The following is an 8,045-nucleotide window of genomic DNA, read 5'->3' on the forward strand; positions in this document are numbered from 1 at the left end:
CAAATATTTAAAACTGAACTGGTAATGAAGTGACTGCTCAGCTACTTTTCACTTGCCACTTTCTCCAGGAGATGAAGACTCTACCCACTTAGAGTAAAGTGAAAGAAATGACCAGCTCTGTGACATTTTTCTCTACTGTCTTACTAGCATAAAAGGCACCAAAGGAGACAGACGGTGATTGGTAAAAGCCCTTAAGATTCAGACTTGAACCCACAATGCTTGGCAGGCACTTCGCCATGTATTCTGATCATGTCTACTGGAACATGAACCCTGCAGATAAGCCCAGCTCATGTGCATCTGAATCAAAGCGTCTCTCTACTGCTCTCTCCCTCTCTAAGCATGTCTTTCAGCAACATCTGTGCTGTGTGAGAAGGAAATATGAGGGGAGGATTACCTGCTTAATTAGAAGGGGAGGTGAGCTGTGTGTGCATGTGTGTGTGTGTGTGTTGTGTGTGCAAGGAAGTTGTGTACTAGAGAGACAGTGTAATCATAAGTAATCAAACCCTAATAGGCATCTATTTGAGCTTTTCCACAACATTTGCTTTACAAGATAGTGGCGTCCATAAGGCCTCCGCCATATAACCACATATATTAAAAACCATTAATTTACATTTTAGCTCATTTAGCTTTATTGCCACAGCAGGATTAATTTATGTTCAACATCAGTGCTAGAAGTAAATATGCATGCATTAATGGATTAAAATGAAGGACAGAGAATGACTGTGGCAGAGCAGCAAGTCATGTGATGGTCCAGCTGATAAACAGATGGTCTCTCATACACCACACACACACACACACACACACACACACACACACACACACACACACACACACATAATTAAAACCGTTTAATGCTCTCGCTTCCTCTTCGGAGAAGAAGTTAAAGTTTCAGACAAGGAAAGGAAAATCAGGAGATTGCCAGTTAAACCCGTATGACATTTCGCAGAAAGGAAGGGACCTTTCACTCTGTTCCATGAACACTGGTGTGACTGTGACCTGGACTAATTAAGGAAATAGTCCTGTTTATGGGTAATGTCTGCACCTGCTCATCAACATCGCTGACAACATTGACTAACTGCATGCTGTGTAAGAGAATGCTTTGCAGCTCATTAACCAAAGGAACAAAAGTTGAAGGGCAGTCATTAGAGCCATGTTATAGTTCAGAGCTTTGTGTCACTGTATACTGAGCTTTGACTCCTGAAGAAAAACCAAAAGGACTCCATAATTTACACCACACCTTTTTATTAACAAATTAAGTTTTAAGTAAGTCTGGAGCTTCAGTCAGACGGTGGAAGATAAAGAAGAAGAGAATGTATCCCTATTAGGGGGTGATTTACATGGCTCTACATCTGATGACTACACAAAGACCCTCTTAAATAAGCTTTTAAATTTAATTAGGAATGTCTGAACTATTGCTGCAACTCAATTATTTTCATTATTGATTAATCTTCTGCTAATTTTCTGCTAATTAATTTATTCATTGTTTAGTCTATAAAATGCCAGCAAATACAAAAAATGTAGTCTACCATCAACACAATTTACAATGTGAGGATAGTTCTGAAATTTCTCCTTAAATTATTACTTAATCAATTAATCGGTAATTGAAATAGTTGCAGAGTAATTTTGTATCAATTAATCGACTAAGCATTTCAGCTCTAAACTGAATTTCTTATTGGTAATTTTGTCTGTTTTTGTGTGGTGAATCAGCAGAGTTATGTTGTATTTAATCATAAAATGTCTCTATTCTTCATATAAATAGACCGAAACACAGGCATTAACTATAACACGCTATTTAAAAAGGCAACCAACTGGCTCTTAATAATAGCACTATAATCAGCTCACAAACTACATATAAATAAATAAATCACACATGTTGTAGCATCTTCTTCAGATTTATCAATTTGTCCTTTGTTGGCTGTAGACAAACATGATAAATTCCTCATACCTTAAGAACTTTGAGCTACACCTGACTTAAATTCAGTACTGAACCTTTCAATAACACATTGTTTTGTCTGGAATACTATCACCTTGATTAAACAAAAGCTTGCATATCGAGCAGCTCTCAAAGTGAAGACTGAGAACATTAACAATGACACATGCCTCCATTTCTAAATCTGCCCGCCTGCACTCTGATAATGTTATGACCAACCGCTTTCGAGCATCTATCCCTGCCAAACACCTGTCCTCCTGTCAGATCATTCATTTTAATGCAGACACTGCTGAATACTTAATATAAGTCAACAGAAAGAGAGAACTGCCAATTTACAAGTCAAACACAAACACACACACACACACACACACACACACACACACACACACACACACACACACACACACACACACACACACACACACACACACACACACACACACACACACACCTGTCCGCCTCCGCTAAATGTTACCATTTGAATAGGCTGTCAGCTGGTGTCAGTTGCAAGGCTTTTTAGCTCGGTGGGTAATTGGATTTCAAATTTAGAGCTTCCTGCCATGTGAAGAGGACATGGTCAGGTAATCAAAGCACTCAGGCCAACTTAGCTGGTGGGATCAAACCACCTTTGATTAGTTTTTGTTATGGAGTAGGACGTCAATAGTAAAAGTTTATCTATTATAAATGCAAGTACAATCTCCACTCATTGCACCGTGTATGTCTATTGCACTGTTGCCTTGTGCAGGCTGTTGATCCGTAAAGCAACCAGTTCAATTGCACCATCTTTACTTTTCATCTTTAAGAAAAATAATGATGTTAGAGTACCTATCAATGCATATAATATGCATATAATGCAACTGCCTGTAATAAGCACATTATACAATTTCACATTATGTAAGGTACAAATCACACTATAGTGTATGCCAGATTTTATCCAAGTGGGATATCAGTGCTATATATTGTTCTGTCAACACCTCTCAAATTTGATACAAACACCTTTAAAAGATGGTAAATCAACCAGTCAATCAATCAATCAATCAATCAATCAATCAATCAATCAATCAATCAATCAATCAATCAATCAATCAATCAATCAGTCAATATTGTTTGTCACATGAAATTGAAGCAAATGTAATCCCATCAGCTCCTTCAACTTGTGCATGATTCATCATAAAGCAGAATGTTTGGGGGTTGGAGGGGGCAGCCTTAAGCAGTGTCCTTATTTAGGATCCTAGTGACCTGAGGGTATAACATTGACTGTAAATATTAATGGACAATGCATCCTGTTCGGCGAAGTGCTGCAAATGCCCAAGTGCCTTAAACCTGCATTCTATCTGAATTCCAGCAGAGGGCGTCACATGCGGTTTCAAAAGGAGTTTGGTTTCTTTAGTCTATGAGAAAGTGAAAGTGAGCCACTTCTCACTTGATTTATTACCTCAGTAAACATTTTCATAATGAGTTTATGGTCTCAATCGCTAATTTAAAGTCTTCTGCAACACAGAATGATGTTCATGTTTTGAATTATGGTCTTGTTGATTTTAAAATTGTCGATAAAGCAGGGAGTGTTTTAGGGCGTGGCTATGATGTGATTGCCAGCAAAAGTGTGTAACGTAACGTGGCTCCTCCCTCACTCTTCCCTCTCATCTAAAATCGTCACATCCGCAACCAGGATGGCTGCACCCGTAACGGCAAACTCGACGACTCATAGCAGATCTCCACAAACCAATGGGTGACGTCACAGATGCTCTGACCATTAATATTAACAGTCTATGGGGTATAAGCTCCTCCTTCTACCCAACCTCAACAGGGAGAAAAGGCTGCTGGCCAGGTGGTTTGGATCTTTAATGATTCTCCTTGACTTTTTCTTGCAATGCCGGGTGTAAATATATTTTAGGCAGGGTAGGGCACCGACCATTGTATGTTTAGTCAAATGAACCACTCTTTGCAGAGCCTTGTAGTCCTGTATGGTGCTGTTTCTGTACCAGGGAGGGATGTTTGCTGTCAGGATCGTCTCAATGATGCAGTAGTAGAAACTGCGGCGATACCTAGAATTTCCTCAGGCGTCTTAAGGTGAAACAGTCTCTGCCTTGCCTATTTCAGCACTGAGTTAGTAGATTGCTTTCTGTTCCAGGTAAGATAGGAGGATGTGTGCTATGGCGTCTTCCGTTTATCTGTTGGGACAGTAAACAAACTGTAATGGGTCCACTGTGCGTGGTAGTGAGGAGCAGATGTAATCCTTGACCAGTCGTTGAAAGCATTTCATCACTACAGAGGTGAGTGCCACTGAGCGATAGTCATTCAGGCAGGCTAGTCTTGTTTTCTTGGGCACAGGAACGATGATGAACTTCTTGAAGCAGATGGGTACATGTATGATAGACTGAGTCAGTGACAGGTTGAATATAATTGTGAACACCGGTGTTAGTTGGTCAGCACACAGTTTTAGGACCCGCCCACTGATACCCTCAGGTCCTGCAGCTTTCTTGGTGTTTGAAATCCCTCCTGACGTCATGCTCAGAAAGGGAGATGGGTGTGAGAGGTGCACCCACCCATCCATTAACCACTGCTTCAGTTGTTTATGCTTGTCGGCTGCCGATGGCCTTAAAGCCAGCATAAAATGTGTTTAGATCATTTGCTAAAGACGCATCAGCACTTGACAAGGAGAAGAGGGTGGGCTTGTAATTTGTCATAGTTCTTAGACCTTACCCCATGCACGTAGTCCCTTTTTGCCTCCTTTACTGCTTTTCTGACATTGTAGGCTGCTGCTTTAAAATTATCCATGTTTCCAGACTGCATTTTTAATTTGTAGGCTGCAGTGGGTGTGTTTATGGCATCCTGGATGGCTCTGGTATTCAGTGGTTTCTGGTTGTAGTAAATATTTAACTGTACAGTTTTGGGTACAGTTGCTTCTCTTGTTTTACATATTAAATCTACCACAGACTCATTGAATCCGTTGATGTCATCAGTGACATTAACAGTGGTTTCCTGGAACTTGCTACAGTGCTACAGACTATAGGGTGGCCTTTGATTGGCGTGACCATTTCCTGACCTCACGTCTCACTGGGAGGATGTGCTTTAGTTTGTTTAAATACTTTAACCTCAGCAAGTTGCTGCATGGTCACTCTTGCCCATGTAGTGGGGATTGAAGATGAAGTTCATCATTCCTACTTCTCACACTTTTTGCTTAGTGTTTTTTTTTTACATTTGAAACTATCGACAGGCCAGTAAACAAAACCAGCAGGAAGAGAGTTTATACAGTGGTAAATTGATTTTCCTATCCTCATTAGTGTTTTGTTAGCCTGGGAAAACCCTGACGAACTTCCGGTAAATTTGAGATTTGCTCTGCAAGTCAGTCTGGCCAAGAGCCCATAAAACCCATTTCCAATTTTTCCAAATCGAGGCACCAATCACAACCGTTGAGGCGGGACTTTACACGACGATGATAGCGCAGCGACGGCAAGTAGCTTTTTGTTTACATTCAACATGATGGCCACCGAAGCGCAGCAACCCGTTGATGCCGCTGTCGCTGCTACGTCACCCGGATCATTGGTCTGATTGGTTGAAGGACTATCCAATTGCGCCCAGAGGCATTTGAGCGGCGTCTGTTGGTGACGCCCTTTTGGAAATGAGCTGTGAATGAACCTTCCCCAGACCCACTCTCAGTTGCAACTCAGAAGGGTCTGGTGTCAACCAGGCTAGTGTTTCGTGGTCGTTTGTTATCATCTTGTCCAAAAAAAAAGAAATAACCTCCACTACAATTGCAAACAGTTTTTACCCCTTTAGAACCAATTGCCTCAGTTGCTAACTCCCACATAAAGGATATTTAAACTTAAGGCTTATGAAAATAAAAAGAAAATAGCTTTAACCACAAAAGTCTCTTTTTTACACTTTTGTAAATCCTGATTTAGAGCATTCAGGGCCATAACACAAAATAAAAGGCTGGTATCACAATAAATACCAACAGTTGCTTTATGCAGCTATTGCAAATTAATGACCAATCAATATTTGACTTTAGTTATATAACTACATTGTTTATGTTTTTCTACAGAATTTATCCATGGCATTTTACACAAGATTTATTCCAGTGCTTTGAACTAAATGCTAACATGCTAATGTTTAGCAGGTAATGTTTTTCTTGTTATCCTTAGTTTATCGTGTTAGCATGCTGATATTCAACAACATGTCATTAGTTTTTGCACAAAGTTGTCCTGATGATGGCACTAAACTAGATGAAATGTTAAGGAATAGGAATCACCAAAGTAAATACAGTTTATCCTGAGTTTTGATGTCATGTCAATCCATCAAATAGTTGTTGAGATCAAAGTGGTGGATCGACTGACCCGCTAACAGAACGACCGTCAGACCGAAATAGCAATCCACAAAGTCAGGCTGCTAGCGTGGCTAAAAAAGAACAAACATACTTCTAATCGACACAAGTCTGTTAGTGGCATCCTAAAAAACAGATGCTGCATACAATTTTCTAAACACAAAGAAACAGTGTGATAAATGACTAAACAAGGAGAAGTGAAACCAGCATAGAAAGGAGAGCATTCAAAAGAAATGTCTTTCTGCGATAATTTAGGTAATGAGTGCTGTGCCATTGTAGCTATTTAACCATCTGTGCCAACCATCAGAGCTATTCCAATTACACTGTTCAAATCTACTATTCAAATTCTGCCAGTCACATGTAGGGGCATTCTGACAGCAAACACAAGATTAAATATGAAATACAATAATACACAACATTAATTATAGACTTGTCGTTGATACAATGGCTGAGCTTTTCAGAGTGCAGGATTTGACAGGAGGTCACAGCAGGACTGTCCAGACCTTGATCCTGGTCTTAGCCAGGCTTCCTTCCATGACCCTGGTCCCTGGGGTGAATGCCGACAAATGAGACTTGAAGCCAGTGGCAGGAACACAGGAGTTTACGGGCCACTGGGAGAATCCGGTGGCTGCATCATCAGCCCAGAGGAGGATACTGCCTCGGACAAAACCATGCCTCAGGCTTTGAGCAATCAGAACTGTATTAAAGTGCAGAAATTTTATCTTTGTGCAATCCGGTTAAAGTACTCTGGGAATCATTGTATTAAAATAACCTGTGTAGGATTTGCTCTCCATATAATATTGATGATACAGTATTTTCATTATAATGATTTTTTTTTTTATCTCATACCGATTAGGAATTAAATGAATTAATCTCTCTGCATCTATAGAGCAACCCCATTTCCTTTTTGGATCAAGACAAAATGAAACAAACAGTAGATCAGTTGATAAATATTTTTTTTATTACACCAAGCACTAAACCAATTTCATTCCAGTCAACATATTATTGGAAATTCCACACCACCTTTAATGTATAAAACCATATTTGCTTGTGCTGAGATGTCACTTCTAACTCCCTGTTCTATTTCTACAGCAACATATTGCACAATTCATCTTCCAGCAGTATCTGTACATCTGTAAATTACTTTCCATGCCACCACAATCAGGAAATTTCCTATTCCTTTTGAAATGAAACCACAAACGTGTTGCTATTGCAGAGACAATGTTATAATCCAATTCTGAGCACAATACTATATATCATATTGTAAACCCTTTTTACTTTCACCTCAGACATACCACCTAGCCTATGCGCACACCATCAAGTGGGTTCTACCTGCACATTCTGCTGCCTCTCTGACCTTTGCTTCAGTCAGGCTGTAAGAAGACAGCTCTGACAGAAAAAACACAGATAATTGATCTGTGTTAGACTCCCAGAGGTCACACCAATTATTTCCTCTGTGAAAGTAAGCCGAGCAAAGGAAGACCAACTACCCAGTCCATCATAAGACAAGGAGCCAAACTGCTGCATTGTTTTGTATTTACATTTCTTTCTCCCTCTATTGTCTTTTTTCTCATTCAGACCGGACATGTTGCCAGAAGAAATGTCATAAAAATGTGCCGCCTCTCACTCAGCCCAACAAAAACGGTTTATTTGTCTTTACGGTTCTCAAGCTCGTGTCTCTCTTTCTATTTTCATCAGCAGACAAACCACGTCAACATCTGCCTGGTCACGTGATCTGTGACTCAAGCCCGGATAGACACTAACACACACATGCACTGGCACAAATGTATA

The sequence above is a fragment of the Perca fluviatilis genome, chromosome 4, assembly GCF_010015445.1.
Source record: "Perca fluviatilis chromosome 4, GENO_Pfluv_1.0, whole genome shotgun sequence".
In the NCBI taxonomy this organism is placed as follows: domain Eukaryota; kingdom Metazoa; phylum Chordata; class Actinopteri; order Perciformes; family Percidae; genus Perca; species Perca fluviatilis.